An 18,810-nucleotide genomic window follows, 5' to 3' on the forward strand; every position below is an offset into this window, starting at 1 on the left:
GGTGACAGAGTCCAGCAGGAGTTAGAAACAGGATAAGATAATGGGTAATTGGAGCTGAAGGGATACAGACTGTGCAGCAGGACTAGATACAAAAACTCAAAAACGGACAGCACAATAATACCTAATTGTAAAGTAATCATGTTAAAACACTGAATGAAGCTGCATCTGAGCTATAGGTTTTTTTTTTTTTACTATTATTATTACTTTTACTTTTTTTCTCTATATTAACATTCTATATCTTTTTCTGTTGTGTTGCTAGTTCTTCTAAACCGATGCAAATGTACTAAGAAACGATTAAAAAAAAAAAGCAAACATAACTTTCATAATACTAACTTTAAAAATCATATTTCCTCAATAAAAATGAAGTTCAAACAAATTACAGGTAGATACACCGAGGCACCTCCAAAAATGGGAAGACGCTAATGAACAAATATAAGCCAGCATTTCTCAGAGTCCACTGAAGGTTCCCACTAGGATGTGAAATTGGAGAACATTAGCCAGCTCTTGTTTGCCACCTCTAATAAGAAGCCAACCAGATCAAGTACTCTTAAAACCATTTTTAATTCACTTTGGAATACTGTCTCCTTCCATTAATAAATTTTCTTAATATGATTTGAGAAGCTTAACATATAAAATTTAAAGTAACTATTATTTATGCTTCTTGTGGCTGAAGTAAAATAAGTTTATACTCTTAAGTACATGCTGGAAAGGTGGCAATTGGAGAAAAGTTAAAGAGTCTTTGCTAGCTAAGGAAAATTGACACGGGACTACAGGCTGCCATGGATAATCCACAAATAGCAAAAACAACAACAAAGTCATGCATGGATAACATTTATATGTTAAATAAGAGTTTCTCACTGAAAAAAAATAATGTCTATAAAACAGAACTGCAAAAATTTGTCTGAAGTTGTTATAATTATTAGTTTTTTTTCTTTTCTAGCCAATTCTAAGCAAGGAGAATGGTTTTAGCCAAACATCAAAGAATAAACTTATACTACGTAAAAACATAATGCTTGATTAAAATCTTCCAGATGCTCTAAACCAAGAAATTTGTTTGAAACTTTGATTTTTTCTTTTTAACACTTTACTTTCTCTCACCCCATAGATCTAGAGTGTTTTTCTTCTTCCTTTTAATGTAGACATCATCACTGCCTGCCTGGGGCATTTTGTGAGGTAGATGTAATAGTCAGTAGTCTAATGTGCTGAGTGAAAGGGGCAACTGAACTCAGCATAAGCCCAAGGGTTCAGAGGCCTGGGCAAAGTGACAAGGTGGTATTATTCTACAGTGATGGAAAAGCTGAGCATCCTGGTGGCTAGGGATGAGGAGGAAGCTAAACAGCGTGTTCAGTTTAGTTAGCAGAGATCCAGTTTGAGGTCTCCTTTACATGGGGTATATTATGTGGAGTGAACTAAAAAAAGTTCTATATGTAACGAACTAGCAGGATTTGTGGGAGTCGTCCAAGTTCATTCAGGTTACACTATGGCTGAGAGATGTCACCCAGTATATACACCTAAGGAAGATGGGGAGAGTAGGGGGGAACAAGGTCTGAAATCACAGGAAGCCCTCACAGCCTGCCTTTTGACAGTTCTCATCTTTGTAAGAATTAGGAACAAAGCATGACAGATCAGCACCTCTGCCTTTGATTGCCACTGTTGAGTATTTTCAGAAGTTGGTATGACCTGCTGTCACGGCATGCTAATTGTGAAGTTCCACCTCTCCCCCTACAGCACATATCTCCCTGTAGCATACATATACCATCCCTTCCCAAATTTTCTTACCAACTTTCTCCTTCCATTTACAATCCCATACATTTCAAAAGATATCTACACCCAGAAGGATATTTTACACATTGAATTTTGTTTCCTTGGTCAGATAAAATCCTTTCCTATTTAAAATGGTTTAAAAGTGAAAGACAAGCTGACCACTTTGGCAGGCAACATATAGAACAAACTCATCAGGATGGGGCCAAAACTAACATCATATTCCCTATTCCTCACCCCCAAAATGTAAGTAGTTCAGTTTAAAATTATGTAGGCAACTAAAACAATACTTGCCCCTGCCCTTCACAGTGGGAATAAAAGGGAAGGAAAACATATTCAAAGATAAAGTGTAGATGCATTTATTCTGAGACATTTCTTCAATAAATTCATACTTATAGAGACTTCAAAAGTTTTACAGAGTGCCACTTCCTTTCACATCAGTCCCTCTCAACTCTAACTAAAAAACACAATCATGAGTAACTTTAAAAACGCACCTGCCCAGGTCCTACCTTAAACCAATTAAATGAGAATCTCTGAGTTCGGTCTCTGGCAACCTTCATTCTGAAAGCTTCCAGGGTGGTTAGCGCAGAAAGGTTTGAAAACCACTATGGATATGCAAGAACTGAAGTGATACAAATTAAGCTTCAAAATTCAATAGTGCTTATTGAGCTCAGATGAGTAAAGCACAGGGTGAAAATGGTCACAGGTATTATCTAAGCAGACCAGTTAGACTTATTCTCTCTTTTTTTAAATTTTACTTATTTTATTGTTATTATTTTTTTGCATGGGCATGCATCAGGAATTGAACTCCGGTCTCTGGCATGGCAGGCAAGAACTCTGCCTGCTGAGCCACCATGGCCCGCCCTAGACTTACTCTCTTTTATGGTAACACTGTACACCTCTACCCTCCCAGGCATCTCCCCTGTTATGTCACAGGTATAAACATCTAACCAGTTTACACCACAAGTATGGTTTGTGTAAAAAGGTGTTGGAAGAAACTCTTAATACATGCAATGACTTCACATGCACAAAGCAGCAAGGATGAAATGCTTGGATATGCGTTTGTCAGTCACACTCTGTCCTATAGCCTTTCCCATATTTTAAAACTAAAACCATGTTTGTAACCCAACTATTACTACAGGATACCCTCTGTGGCTTCAGAAGCCAGGAGTTCTAGCCCATTAGATTGCAACCAGGCATATACCATATCATTATTAAATAGGTAGACTACATTACATTAGACACCAATGTTATGTTTGTAGAAAGAAAAAACCAAACAAGCGAAAAACTTGTCCCATGTCCAAAAGGTAATTGTTATTAGCTTTAAAAGTTAATGTTTAAAAGTTAAACAGTTTAAAAGCTTATTGTCTTTAACAGATTAATAATCAAAGGGCAGTAGAGAGGATGGGAGGAGGGGGACATACCTACCCTCTGTGAGACTGCACAATTTATTTGTACAGTGACATTTTTTTAAAGCATCATTCCACAATAATGCTGCTCCACATTTTGTGCCTAATTAGTATTAAGTTAGGAACTACTATGTCTTTATCTCTATAGGAGTAGTTGATCCTTCAATGTAAAAATAAATAGGGAGTCATATTCATAAACCATAGATAATTTTAAAATAAAAGTTGTTTTTGTCTTTGTTTTGGTTTGTTTCCGCCTTATTAGCAATTAATTTGCATTTCAACTTTCAGGTTCCTTTTGTGAAGTGTGCAAGGGACAAAGCTGCTGAGAACAACTGGGAACTCTATTCAAATCACCCAAAACACACATTCTTAGCTCTGCAAATTCCATACACAGACAGAATAAAATCTCAGAAATAAAAACGTTAAAGTACACTAGAAACTGATCTCAGAGCTCAGATCAAACATTTAAAAAGTAAACACTTCACAATTATAAAAAAATCAATCATTTCTTCCAAGTAAAGATTAAGGATGTAAAACTGTTGTTTCTAAGGAACATGATAGTTTCCCATCAACAGTTTCAGAAAAATTCAGACAGTCCAAAAAGATGCTTCCTTCATGTACTAATGCATATTATAAAAGTTTTTTAGAATCACATTTTACTTTAATAATGTTGGAAAACAAGCTCCAAAGGTAGCTTTCAGAGAAAATGGTACAGATAAAGTACATATCTGGACCAAAGACAAAGTAAAATTAAAATTAAAAAACTATTTTATAGTTGTGACATTTACTTTTGTTTTTGGTTCAATTTCAAAATGCCTCCTGATGTCTTATGAATTTTATTAATTATGGTACAGGACTCAAATGACTGGAGAGTTTATTGAACCAAATTTGAAAATAACCTCAATGAACTCTAAAAACTGATGTTCACTCACATAAAAATAGTATAGAGAGGAAACAGATGAGAAAAAAATTATTATTTAATCTGTCTCAACCCCTTTCTTTACTGAAAGGCTTCAAATGCAATCATTTTGATATCTGAAGTGGGAGATACTTTATTTATGAAGAAATTGGGTAATATATTTTATTTCCATTCCATTATTTAAAAAGGAAGAAGCAAATACCTGTTAAATACACTTTATTTGTATATGAACACAATTTACAATCAGCAACTACTTAATTCAATCTTTGCTCATTAGCAATTTACTAAAAAACATGGAGTCATTTATATCTTTCTGTATTGTTTATACTTTTTACATTGAGCATTTACAAAATGTGCACAATTTATAATCAGCAACTACTTAATTCAATCGATCATTAACAATTTTACTAAAAAATATGGAGTCATTTATATCTTTCTGTATTGTTTAATTTTTTACATTGAGCATTTATATTTTTAATATAAAATTTCTAAAATATGGAACACTCCATGGTCAAATATTTATATGTTAACATGATAAACCATAACATTCTACAGACAGCATTGAGTGCCATTTCCTTATAATTAAAGAAGAAAATTGTTTAAATGAATTTAGTTTATAAATAACAGGATGTCATCAGATTCTAGATGTTATAAAGTGGTAGATAATTCCAAGTATTACAATGCTCTTATTACTATAACAAGAAAAAAAAACTCTTTCAAAAGGTACTCAATTTCAAAATAGGCATTAGAAGAAAAAAGGAAGCAACCTTTTCAGATACCAAAAAACAATCCGTTTAAAGAAAAACTCATTTTAAACATGATAGTTCTCTTTGTGCTCTTTTTCCCCCACAAGAACTAGTACTACTTTACATTCTTATGCATTAAGTATCCTCTCCAAAACAGCCATAACTATCAATAGTAAGTTATAACCTATTTATAAAAAAAACCATTTAATCTGTTTAACCTCAGAAAAAGTACAAGAGGTTAAATGATAGCCAATCATACACACAAAAAATGTAGATATGTTGAAATACATTATTCTTTCTCAATGATCACGTGTTAGGTGGTAATCAAGTTAAATTATTTCACTGTGTGGCAAAATTTTGCTTATAGCATTTATCAATATTCTCCCTTGAAACTCTAATTGCTACTACCACTTGATACCTACATAAAAACCAATCAAGCTTCTAAACAAACTAACAATTATAAGAACAATCTTAGGACTTCCACACTGGTGTTCATCTCTTCTTTATAGACACATAAACCTTCCTTGCATTTGGGAAACAACCAGAAACTGAATTCTACTGTCTGGGTCCATCAGCAGCAAAGACACTGCAGGCAATGCCTTGAACATCTCTCAGGTTCCAGAAGCTTTCACTTGAAAAGTCTCACTTAATTGATAAAGTGATTCTAGAAGATAGGGTGGTAGCCAGCCTGTCAAATAGCCCCCCAGTATTTACCTCCCGATATTGCTCTTCCACACCGAACAGGGTTGACCAGTATCACCAGTAGGATATCATGGAAATGACAAGACAGAGAATTCTTAGACTAGGTCATAAAAGGCATAGTGGCTTCCACCTTGATTTCTCCCGGCTGCTTGTTGCAGGGGATGCCAACTGCAATACCATGAGGCCACTCAAGTGTCCCCTAACAAAAGGTTCACATGGCAAGGAACCTCACGAGGCCTCCTGCCAGTCAGGTTCATTTGTCAAACATGTGAAGGAGTCTTGGAAGTGATCCCCCAAACCCAGTCAAGCCTTCACATGACTGTATCTCAAGACCGACATCTTGACTGCAATCTCATGAAACACCCTGAGCCAGAATCGCCCAGCTAAGCCACTCTCAAATTCCTGCCCAGAGAAAACGGAAAATAATAAATGGTAATTGTTTTAAGTCACTAAGTTTCAGGTTAATTTGGTGCACTTCAACAGAAAAAATACTAAAACATTGCTATTACTCCTGTCTCCATTTTATACAACAGCCTGAGATTGTTTAAGATTTTAAGCATTTCTAGGAAGAGGACTTTTAATTTTTTTGAACCATTATAGCTCTCCTTGCTATGAATTAGTTGACCATCTCCCCCAAAAGATTAAATTGTAGTATTCCAGATTTTCCAATAACCAATAAGGAATGTTTCTTCTAAAAGTTTTACAGGTTAACCAGACTGACTTAATGAAGTTATTAACTTCTAGAAAAAAATTATAGAATCATCGACTGCATAATACATAGCTTATTTTACAAATCGTCATGTCTTGGCTAATAAAAGCATTCCAAATTTGTAATATTTGTACAGGAAAATCCCTTTATCTCACAACCTGTCTCTGTACTCAATAAATGAGTATGCTAATACAACAAATAGTTTATCTAAATGTATAGTTGTACTTGGTGAATATAAAACATTTACTGTATGTTGGGAACTATTCTAAATGTTTGCTATTAACTCATTTAACCTTCATAACAACACTATGAGTAGTTTCTATTATCCTCATTTTACATACTTGGAAGTATGAAGGTTAAGGAACTTTTAGAGGTCACACTGATACTCAATGACAAAACCATGATTGAAACCTGGAAGCTTGGCTTCTCAGTTCACAGTTTTAACCACAAGTCTACACTGTCTCTCAAAAACTGCTGTTTAGGGCGGGCCGCGGTGGCTCAGCGGGCAAAGTGCTTGCCTGCTATGCCGGAGGACCTCGGTTCGATTCCCGGCCCCAGCCCATGTACCAAAAACGGAGAAACAGAATACAATAAAAACAAGAAAATGTTTAAAAGATGTTTCCCTTTCTTCCTTCCTTCCTTCCTTCTATCATTCCTTCCTTCTCTCTGTCTTTCCTTTAAAAAAAAAAAAAAAAAAAAAAAAAAAAAAAAAAAAACTGCTGTTTAGTTCATAAAGTACATGTAGTAAAAAGACCATGTGTTTTGAAATGAGGATGTTTTAAGTTTAAAGCTCAACTCTAACACTTTTTTCTATATTGCTTAACTACTTAAAATTTCAGTTTTTCTCATCTGAAAGTGGGGATAAAAATAGGCTAAACACTTATTTTTTGATTATTAAATGAAAACATGAATATACACTGCCTGACCCATAATCAACATCTATGTGTCTTAACTTTCCCCACAGGCAGAATGATGATAAAGCCAATGAAACTTAAGCCTGAAGGCATTCATTTGCACTAGCCCCATCTAAGACCACTGTACCTAATTTCACATTCAGAATTTTGTATTTGTTTTCTTAAAGAGGGCTTCCAAATTATATGACCTTGAGAACACAGACACACACACAAAACCCTGGATTCACCCCTGCTCTTCCTGTTAATTATTTTAACATTAAAACAAGCCGGATTCTAGTTTGGGATAAGATGGAATAAACAGATTCTACCTTCTCTGCCCACTAAATGTGGCTAGAAAACCTGTTAAGAATGCATAAAGCACTTATTTAAATAACAGGGAAAATGGAAGAAGAATAACAAAATGCAAAGAAGCACTTCTCCATTCTTTCAGATACCAGGCCTCAATCACTTCTGTGGTGGCAGGAGGCATCACCTAAAACCAGAACCTACAGGGGCAAAAACTCTGAGCCAGGGGAACCTTCATCTCCAATCAGAAAAACTTTGGTTCCAAGAAGGTAGGATTGAACCCCTCTTCCTTTTCTTCCCTCTTCGTCCTCCTAGCATTTGTCCTGGACATGGGCACAGTTGTGGGAACTGCCTGGGAGAGTGTAGTAACTAATACCCCAGTTTTCTTCCTAGAGAACCAAAACGGGGAATCAGAAATTACCTGGTGGATCACAGAGAGAAAGGAGCTTGGAAAAATGACCACTTAAAAGTTATTTATGAAATCTTTGTCTCATCGCAAGCTTCCCATGCATGGATCTGATCCTACACAGTGTACTGAGAACTGAATTATAGGATAGAACACTGCCCAATTCCCAGACAGGCCACTGGGTGGCACATAAGTGAGGCAAATACAAATAGCACTGAAAAGGCTTTGAAAACTGAACATAGGAACCACAACTTAGCCAGGGCTGATTGGAATCTGTAGGTTGACTGTAATTGGGCCAATTGCCTACTAAAACAAAAAAATTTAACAGTTTCCATAGGATTTAAACAAGACTCAGAACGAAATCCAGTATAAAAAGAAATAGGAATATCTCAACTTGTATGTAAAAAGATAGCCAAGTGACATCAAGTCTGAGATGACACAGATGTTGGAATTACCTGACAAAGACTTTACAGCAGCTATCATAAAAATGCTCTGACAAGTAAGGGAAAACTCTCTTGCAAAGGATGGGAAAAAAGGAGTTAGCGATGGGATACAAAGTTGTACAACTATTCAGGAAAGGAGTTTAGCAATTTCTTATATAAATATGCATACTATATAACACAGCAATCCCAAACCTAGGAATTAACCCTAGAGAAAGAAAGCTTATGCACACACAAAACCTTGAAAAAGAATGTCTATAATGGCTTTATCCACAATTGCCACTAATTGGAAACAATCAGTTGGGTCAACAGATAAACAGACTGTGGTACATATATATATATATAATGAAATACTGCTCAGAAGTACAAAAGAATAACTTGGATGAATCTCAGACAGTATGCCATGTAAAAGAATCCAGTCTCAAAAGACAATGCTACATACTATATAATCTGCATATTATGACATGTTCTACATCACAAATTTGATGAAGAATAAAACAGTGGTTGCCACAGGTTAGGGCTGGGAGGAGGTATGACTGCAAACAGCATGAGGGGTTTTTTTTGGGGTGATGAACTGAACTTTTCTAAATCTTAATATGGAATCATACATAAATCTATACTTGTTTAAAAATTCATACAACTATAATCAAAAAGGTCAATTTTATTGTAGGTAAATTTAAAAAATAAAAATTTAAAAAACCAAAGTTTTTTTTTAACTGGGAAAAAATAAAATGCAGTTGTATATATGAATAAAATCATTTTTAAAGAATGACTTATATCAATCAATACTGAAAAGTTATCCCCTAACTACGTATTTGGCCCACTGTACTAAGGCCCAGTGAAATCAACTCAACTGTATCAGGGCTGAAAATGACCTACAGTGGTGTAATCCTACCCAATATATTTCTTGCTGTACAGTATATACAAGATCAAGACCAAAATAACACATGAAAATAAAATCAAAACAACACTGTGTTGCTGTCAGTTACCAGGCAGTAATTTCGACCTTCAAGCTGAACCACATCCAAATTAATCAAAATAAGATAATATTTTGCAGGGAAACTCTAACTATAGTCTCCGTAACAATGCCTATGCAGTATTTTTACTTTTCTGCCACATTAAACAGGTGGTGAGGCACTTCCACGTCCAGCAAAATAGAACAGACATACTTGTCCTTCTTCTTCACACAGATTGCAACTAAAACCCCTGGATATTATATATAAAACCAAACATAGGAAGACTTTGAAGAGTAGAAAGCGGTAGTAGAACAACCAGTACGTTGGGACCCTGGGAACGACACGGTGTGAGCATCCTGGGTTTTCTTTTTGGCTCCTATATACCAGACACGGAGGTGAAAAAGCTAACAACTAGACGATACCAGTGGGCACAACAGAAAAGCCCCAACAATAGTCTACTCTCTCCAGCCAAAGGAGAGGGGCAGTCTAGCAAAACAGAAAAAATTTTTAAATAGTCATCACTCTACACAAGCCAAGTGCCAAAGGAAAAAATAGAGAGGGTCCCACCCCTGACAATGCCAAGGTTGAGGTGGAACTTGGACTTCACTCTTGCCAAGCCATAAAGTTGAGCCCCAAGTCCTGTGCTGGAGTGATGTAAGGAAAACAGGTAGGGAACTGCAGCTTTCATATCCATCAGGTGTAAAAAAGCCCTCCATACAAACCACACAGTAGAGATCAAGCAGGGACCCGAAACTGCCACCCGGAACTAGTAGTAGCAATGCTCCCCTCCCTCTTCTTGCTTGATGCTGTCAGAGGAGGCCAGTGGTGTGCCAGGACTTTCACCACCGCCTAGCAGTACTGAAGAAACAAGGTCACGCACACTCCAAGCCAGACGGTGTCAGCAAAGGCCAAGTGAGACGCACTAACAAGGCACTCCTCTCCCTTACAACCAGGGTGTTATCAAAAGAGGCCTCACAGGACACCAAAAACTCTCAACCCTGCCTGGCAGTAACAAGGAGCCCCTTTCCCTTCAGGTTACTATTGAGGCCAAAATAGGGAACTATTCAATTCCCACCCTCAATAGCAAGATACTGAAATCCCTTCCCCTTTGGAATAGTGTCAGAAGTCAGCTAAAGAGGAGATTTAAAGAAGATCTAGAGCCTCATAACATAATAGCCAAAATGTCCAGTTTTCAATAAAAAAAAAAAATCACTTCTCATATACAACACCAGGAATATCTCACCTTGAATGAAAAAAGGCAATCAATAGATACAGAAAGGGTCATGTTTTCTGTCTCTCCCTTTTTTTTTTTTTTAGGTGCATGGTCCAGGAATCAAACCCAGATCTCCCACATGGAAGGTGAGCATTCTACTACTGAACCATAGGGCCAAAATCTTTTATTCCATTCTTGTGGGTACAGACCTATTGTAGGTGGTACCTTCTGATTAGGCTGTTTCAGCTGGGATGTGGCACACCCAGTTCGAGGTGGGTCTTAATCCTTTATGGGAGTCCTTTCTGAGAGGATAAATGGTGGGGGGGGGGGGGAGAGAGAGAGAGAGAGAGGGAGAGGGAAAGAGAGAGAGAAATGCTTCAGAGATGTTAAGAGAGGACCTACAGATGCTCAGGAAAAAAGCCACATTGAAACCAGGAGCTGAAAGCAATGAATCCTGGGAGCAAAGAACCGGCATGCCATGTACCTTCCCATGTGACAGATACCAATAGCCTTTCTTCAGAGAAGGTATCTCTCTCTGGATGCCTTAATTTGGACATTTTCATGGCCTTAGAACTATAAATCTGTACACAAACGAATCCCCATTGTAAAAGCCAACCCATTTCTGGTATTTTGCATTCTGGCAACTTCAGCAAACCAAAACAGATCCCAAAACAAAAATGGAAGAAATACGAGAATTATCCAACAAAGAATTTATAGCAGCCATCATAAAAATGCTTCAACAGCCAGCTCTGAATATGCCTGAAAGAAATGAAAACATAAGAGTCTCAGCAAAGAAACAGGAAGTCTCACCAAGAAATAGAATAATTATGTAACTAAAAAGAACAATAACTGAAACAAAAATATGATGGATAAGCTCAAAAGCAGAATAGAGGGAAGAGAGGAAAGAGTCAGTAAACTGGAAGATAAATCAATAGAAATGACCAAATTTGAACAAATGAGAGAAAATAAGCTGAAAAGAACTGAGCAGATCCTCATTAGTCCTGTGAGAATATAATAAAAGGTTTAAAATTCATGTCACTGAAATTCTGGAAAAGAGAGAGAAAGCAGGCAGGGCTGAAAAAGTACTAAAAAATAATGGCTGAAAGTTTCCCAAATTGGCAAGAAACATAAACCTACAGATTCAAGACAGTGAGCAAAAGAGTCCCCTAGGGGGAATGGTGAGAAAGGGGGAGAATTCAACTTCCCCAAGTGGAGAATTCTTGATGTTCCCACAGGCAGTGGAGACAGCCAAAGAACAGGCCAAGCCTCCAATCTTGTGTTTGTTCACATGACACTTAATCCCACAAAGGATAGACTAAGCCTACTTAACATTAGGCCTGACACCCTCAAGAGAACTTCTTCTGTTGCTCAGATGTCCTCTCTCTCTCTCTTTCTCTCTCTCTCTCTCTCTCTCGGCCGACATAGCCGTTCCCTCACTACGTGGGACATGACTCCCAGGGGTGTGCACATTCCTGGCAATGTGGAACAGAAATCCTACAATGAGCTGGGACTCAGCATCAAGGGATTCAGAAAATCTTCTCGACCAAAAGGGGGGAAGAGCAAAATGGGACAAAATGAAGTGTCAATGGCTGAGAGATTCCAATCAGAGTCAAGAGATTACCTTGGAGGTTATTCTTATGCATTAAATAGGTATCACCTGTTAGTTAAGGTGTAATGCAGAGGCTGGAGGGAACTGCCTGAAAATGTGGAGCTGTGCTCTGGTGGCTATGTTCCTTGAAGATAATTTGAATGATGATACGGCTGTCGCAGTGTGACTGTGTGGTTGTGAGAGCCTTGTTTCTGATGCTCCTTTTGCTTACCTTACCAATGGACAAGTAAAACGTATGGATTAAAAATAAATAAATAAATAGGGGGAACAAATGTTAAAATAAATTTAGTAGATTGAAATGCTGGTGATCAGTGAAGGGGGGTAAGGGGTATGGTATGTACGAATTTTTTTGTTTTCTTTTTATTGCTTTTTCTGAATTGATGCAGATGTTCTAAGAAATGATCATGATGATGAATATACAACTATGTGATGATAGTGTGAGTTACTGATTATATAAGGAGAACAGAATGACCATATGATAAGAATGTTTGTGTTATGGTTTTGTATCATAAATAAAAAATAAATTAATAAAAAAATTGAGGAAGCAGAACTGTTAATTGACACGAAAAGATCTTTGTGATATAACATTAAATGAGGGTTAAAAAAAAAATCCAACAGATCATGTATCAGGATAAACCATTTTTATGGAAAAACAAAACATATGCATGTGTAAATATACATAAAAGAAAGAATACACACCAAGAATACATACCAAGATGTCAAAACCAATAATCACTCTGATTGTTAAGAACTGGGTAAATTCATTTTCTACCTTTCTGTAATGAACAAAATTATATAATTTAAAAAATTTTCAGAATCAAAATGTCCTACTGAATAAACAAACTCACTTTGGAGAAATCACCAGTCAAAAACAAACAAACAAACAAGCAAACAAAGAAGGTGAGCAAGTCCTGAACAGAATAAATCTAAAGAAATTAATACCAAGACACATCATAGTTAATCTTCTGAAAATTAATGCCCCCCTCCCCCCAAAAAAAGGCTTTCAGCAAGAGACTAAAGATATCTATCTAACAGGTAAAAAAAAAATTTTAATAACAGTGGATTTCTCATCAGAAACCTTGGAGACCAGAAGGCACAGGCATAACATTTTTTAAAGTGCTGAAAGAAAAGAACTGCCAATCTAGAAGCCTATTATTCAGTGAAAACGTCCTTCAGGAATGAAGAGAAAATCAAGACACTCTCAGAGGAAGGTAAAAAGAACTTTTGCCAGCAGACTACCCTAAAGAATGGCTAAAGAAGTTCTGCAAACAGAAAGGAAACAACAGAAGAAGAAACCTCCAAAGGAAGGACATCAAGAAGAGAGAAAGAACATGATAAGCAAAAATATGGGTAAAGACGATAGGTTTTCTTTCACCTCTTGAGCTTTCTGAATTATGTTTGATAGTACATGCAAAACTTATAGCATGTCTGTTGTGATTTGAAATATATGTAGAGGGAATATTTAAGACAATTATATTATATATGGAGGAGGTAAAGGGATATAAAGAAAGGGGAGGTAAACGCACTACTTAAAAGACACAGTATAGCAATACGGATTTAAACACATGACAACTATTTGCTTTCTACAAGAAACTCAAAAGTAAGGAAATAATAAAAGAGCATAAATCAATAACTTGAAAACAAAAATTTAAAAATTAACAAAACAAAAAAAGGCCTTTTGAAAAGATCATTAAATTGACAAATCTCTATGAAGACTGGCAAAGATTAAGAGGTAAGACATATCAGGAATGAAACAGATATCACTACAGACTCGGCAAATAATAGTCAAAAGGATGATAAGATAATACTACAAACAACTCTACACACATAAATTTGACAACTTCGATGAAATGGACACATTTCTCAGAAAGCACAAACCGCCAAACTCAGCCAGTATAAAACAGGTAACTTGGATAGCCTGTATCTATTAAGTAAATTGAATAGTCTCATCATTAGTGGAGATACTAATTTGGTGGAGAATGATTAGGCATATGCTCGGGTGTGCTAGTTTGAAACTGTTATGTACCCCAGAAAAGCCATTTTCTTCTAATCCAGTCTTCTAGGGGCAGACCTACTGTTTAGGATGGCATTTGATTAGGTTGTTTCCATGGAGATGTGGCTGAGTTGTGGGCATAAGCTTCTGATCACATTATTTCCATGAAGTTGTGACTCCACCCATTCAAGGTGGGTTTTAATTAGTTTACAGAGGGAAAGAGCTTAGAGCCAATATAGAGAGTAGACGCCTAGGCACAGACATTTGGAGATGCAAAAGGAAAGCCCGTTGGCAGAAGCCAGGAGGACCCACAGGAGCTGAGAGAGCGGTTTTGAAACTAACCCAGGAGGGCCACAGAATCACCATGTGATGTGCCTTTCCATGTGACGAGCAACCCAGATGCTGCCTTTCCTCCAAGAAGGTATTTTCTTATTGGTGCCTTAATCTGAACATTTTCACAGCCTTAGAAATGTAACTTGTAACTTAATAATAAGTTCCCTTATAAGAGCCAATCCATTTCTGGCATACTACACTCCGACAGCTTTAGCAAACTGAAACACCAGGCCTTCATGGGCAGTGTGAAAGTAGATTACACTGGCAAAGGCATACTAATTTCAGGCGGTGGAGATGGGGGTACATTATATGAATTAGTTAAACTGAAACCAAAGATGGTCTCTATGGTAGAGACTGTCCAAATAGTGATTGATGGGTGTAAGAAATTAAGTGAAACACTTCTAGTGAAGTCTTGGACAATCTTAAAGGAGAACACTATCAGATTCTAAAAGGAGATTATATTCCAATACTAAAGAAGTACACCAAAGAAGAGAGAAAGTCTGATTATGTGATTAATGATTTGACAGCTGTTCCAATCTCTGGAAAAAGATTCCACATGGTTGCTTGTCAGACTGATTCTTGACCTTTCACTGAAAGTACTGAAACATGATAAGAAATATTTTCTAAAGGGGAATTATGTCAATTTGACAGAAACCCTACTGCTCTATGAAGAATATCTGGGACACCTGTGCTGTCCTGCGGCATTCCTGAAGGAGACCATCTGACCCCTTCATACTTGGAATTGTGGGTATTTTACACTATTTGGAAGAAAACCAAACCTTGAAGATCAATAGCACATACTCACATGTTCTGCAATAGCCATTCTAGCCTTCATGTGCTGCAGATGACACTGAAATGTGTTGGATAATTGTGAATTTCTTTAAGCTTATTTAAACTACTATTTTTAATAAAAAAAATCAAATGGAAAAGTATATTTAGATGACTAGGCTGTTGTTGTTTTTTTAAAGTCAGTTTAAGGATGATAAGGCAGCAAAGTGAAGGCTGCTCAATGCACTAACCCCCTAGAATGTGATTTTAAATTCTTTTTATTTCAGATTGGTATTTTTTATTATGGGAGATCTTCATTTTGGATATTAAGAAGAATGAATATCAATGTTTTGTTCCTAAGGGAACGTCTTGATAGTGTTTCTTTTCAGGAATTTTACTTTGATATTAAAATTTCGTGCTTATAAGACAGTTACAAAATTAAAAGCATTGCTTCCATTAAAATTACAAAAGAGGGGGGGAAGGTCTTAAAAAGAAATCTCCAGGCCTAAATTATTTCACTGGAGAATTCTATCAAATGTTAAAAATTAATATCAATTTTATATAATTTCTTTCAGAAAACAGAAAGGAAGGGAACATTTCCCAATTCATTTTATGAAACTAGTAAGTACCTTGATACTGAAACCAAAGACAGTGCCACTAAAAAAACTACATATCAATATCCCACATGAATATGAACACAAAAATGCTTCACAAACTTTAAATAGAACTCAACAATATATAAAAAAGAATTATACACCATGAAAAGGAATGTATTTCAGAAATGCAAGGATGATTCACTATTCAAAAATAATCAATGCAATCCATTGTATTAATAGCCTAGAGAAGAAAGATCATATGACCATACCAATTGAAACAGAGGAAGTATTTGTCAAAATTCAACATTCATTCATGAAAAATACTCTCAGAAAATTAAGACTATGGGGGAATTTCTTCAAACTGATAAAGAGCATCTACCAAAATCTACACTTAACACTATTTTTTTTCCATATGAATATCCATTATCACAGCATCATTTATTGACTTCGTTCTTTTTTTTTTTTTTAAGAGTGCACGGGCCAGGAATCAAACCTGCATCTCCTACATGGTAAGTAAGAATTCTACTACTGAACTACCTGTGCACCCGTAACATTATCTTTAAAGTGAAAGATTGAATGCTGTTCCCCTAAGATCAGGAGCAAGGCATGGATGTATACTCTCATTACTCTTATTCATATAGTACTAGAAGTTCTAGCCAGTGCAATAAGACAAGGAAAGGAAATAAAAGATTAGACAGGAATAAATAAAACTGTCCATATTTTCTGATGACATGCTTGTCTACATATAAAATTTTAAGAAATTTACAAAAAAAAACCCTACAGAATTAATAAGCAAGGTATTTTTATATTATGGCAATGAACTTGTAGATAGCAAAATCAAAACAGTTTTATATACTAACCATAAGCATATGGACACTCAAAAAATGCACTTCAAATAACTAACAATAAAAAATAAAAGTATTAAACTGTAAAGTGAAAGAAAACACATCTAGACTTGTGAGAAATACAAAACACTGATGAAGAAAATCTAAATAATGAAAAGACATACTGTATTCATGGACTGGAAGACAATTAGTAAAGAAGTCAATTCTTCCAAAAGTGATATACAGATTTAATATAATTACTATAAAAATCCCACCAGGATCGGTGGATAGATAGTATGAACAAGATTATTCTCATGTATGGAAAGGCAAAGGAACTTGAATAGTTTAAAAGTTATGAAAAAAAAAAGTGTGAGGAATCAGTCTACTCAATTTCAAGACCAATTATATAGCCACAGTAAGGAATAAATACGTATATCAATGGAACAGAACAGAGAATCCAGAAATAGACCCATCACATAAATATGCCTAGCTTATTTTTAACTAAGACTCAAAAGCAATTCAATGGAGGAAGCACAACTTTTTCAAAGAAATGGTCCAGAAGCAACTGGACATCCATACATAAAAAATGAACCTCAACCTAAGACTCATATCTTGTACAAAAATTTACCGAAAATGAATCCAAGGCTTAAATCTAAACAACAACTCTAAAGCTTTTAGGAAAGAAAATAAGAGAAAATCTTCAGAATCTAGGTCTAGGCAAAGAGCGCTTATACTTGACACCAAAAGCATGATTCATAATAGGAAAAAATAATAAATTACATTTCCTCAAAATTTAAACTTTTTTTCTGTCAAGGACCCTGTAAGAAGCATGAAAATACAAGCAGCAAATTGGCAGAAAATATTTTGCAAACGAGATATCACTACTGGAATGGTATTTAAACAAACAAACAAAAAAGACAACAACATCAAATGCTGGTAAGGATGCAAGAAAACTGAATCAGTCATATATTGCTGATGAGACCGTAAAATGGTACAGTCACTATGGAAAACTGTTTAGCAGTTTCTTAAGAAACTGAACATGCAACTACCATAAAACCCAGTAACTGCACTCCTGGGTATAAAGAAAGGAAAATCTATGTTCAAACAAATACAGTTTTATTTATTGTGAACAACAGCTTTATTTACAATGGCCCCAAACTGGAAAAAAACCCAAATGTCCTTGGTTAAACAAATTGTAATACACCAAATACTATGGGATAATACTCAGCAATAGAAAGCAATGAACTACTCAAACATGCAAAAAATTGTATCAATCTCAGAGAATGACACTGAATGAAAAAAACAAGCTAAGCCAAAAAGATACATTCTATATGTTTTTATTTTTATAACATCCTTGAAATGACAAAATTATAGAAATAGAGAACATATTAATGGTTAACAGAAATTAAGTGGGGATGAGGAGAAGAAGAGAAGTAGATGTGGCTATAAAAGGGCAACAGAAGGGATTATTAAGGTGATGAAAATGCTCTGTAGCTTAATTGTACAATATTCTGACTGAGATATTGTGGTGTAATTTTGTAAGAAGTTATCACTGATGGGACTTGGTTAAAGGGTACATGGGATTTCTCTGGATTATTTCTGATGACTGCATGTGAATCTACAGTTATCTCAAAAAAAGAGTAAAAAAATGTTGTTTTAAAAAAGCTATACTAATAAAGAACAACAACAAATAAAAAACAGGTGTGTACTGTGTGCTTCTTCTTCAAGTTTTCATCTAACAGATGGAAGTTACTTTTGTAAAGCTTCATGTTAGGGTTACTAAATCAGCTTTTATTCTTATTCTACACTCTTTTCATTCATTCTGGAGGCTTCAATTAGCATATGCCAGTGATTGCCAAATTTATATTTCAAGCTTATTTCTTTCTTCTGAAGTCCAGACTTATTTTACTCTAAAACGAATATTCAATCTAGATTATCTCACAGGCACTTCAAAGTTCAACATGTGTACATCTAAACTTATCGTCTTCTCCCAGATCTGCTTTCTTAGAGCTTTCCAAGTTCAGTTGTCATTATACCCATCCAATGCACCGAGATACTCAAACTAGTGTACGACTGTGCCTCATTCTGCCACACCTATTAAATCACAAAACACTTCTAATTAAAGTTTCTAAATACAGTTCATCTTCATTCTTCTCTAATTCTCTAAAATCAATCCTCATGGAAATGTATGATCATTTGCATATGTGCCAAATGGCAAAATATTTGA

At 35.7% G+C, this 18,810-nt stretch overlaps 1 protein-coding gene and 1 pseudogene across 12 annotated transcripts in view; one reads left to right on the top strand and one right to left on the bottom strand.

Moving 5' to 3' along the window:
- BBX (BBX high mobility group box domain containing) overlaps positions 1–18,810 on the bottom strand; it is a 285,719-nt gene that overhangs the window by 183,401 nt on the left and 83,508 nt on the right. The window lies entirely within an intron of this gene.
- LOC143647637 (spermine synthase pseudogene) lies at positions 14,632–15,179 on the top strand (annotated as a pseudogene).

This window comes from Tamandua tetradactyla, chromosome 10, assembly GCF_023851605.1.
Source record: "Tamandua tetradactyla isolate mTamTet1 chromosome 10, mTamTet1.pri, whole genome shotgun sequence".
In the NCBI taxonomy this organism is placed as follows: domain Eukaryota; kingdom Metazoa; phylum Chordata; class Mammalia; order Pilosa; family Myrmecophagidae; genus Tamandua; species Tamandua tetradactyla.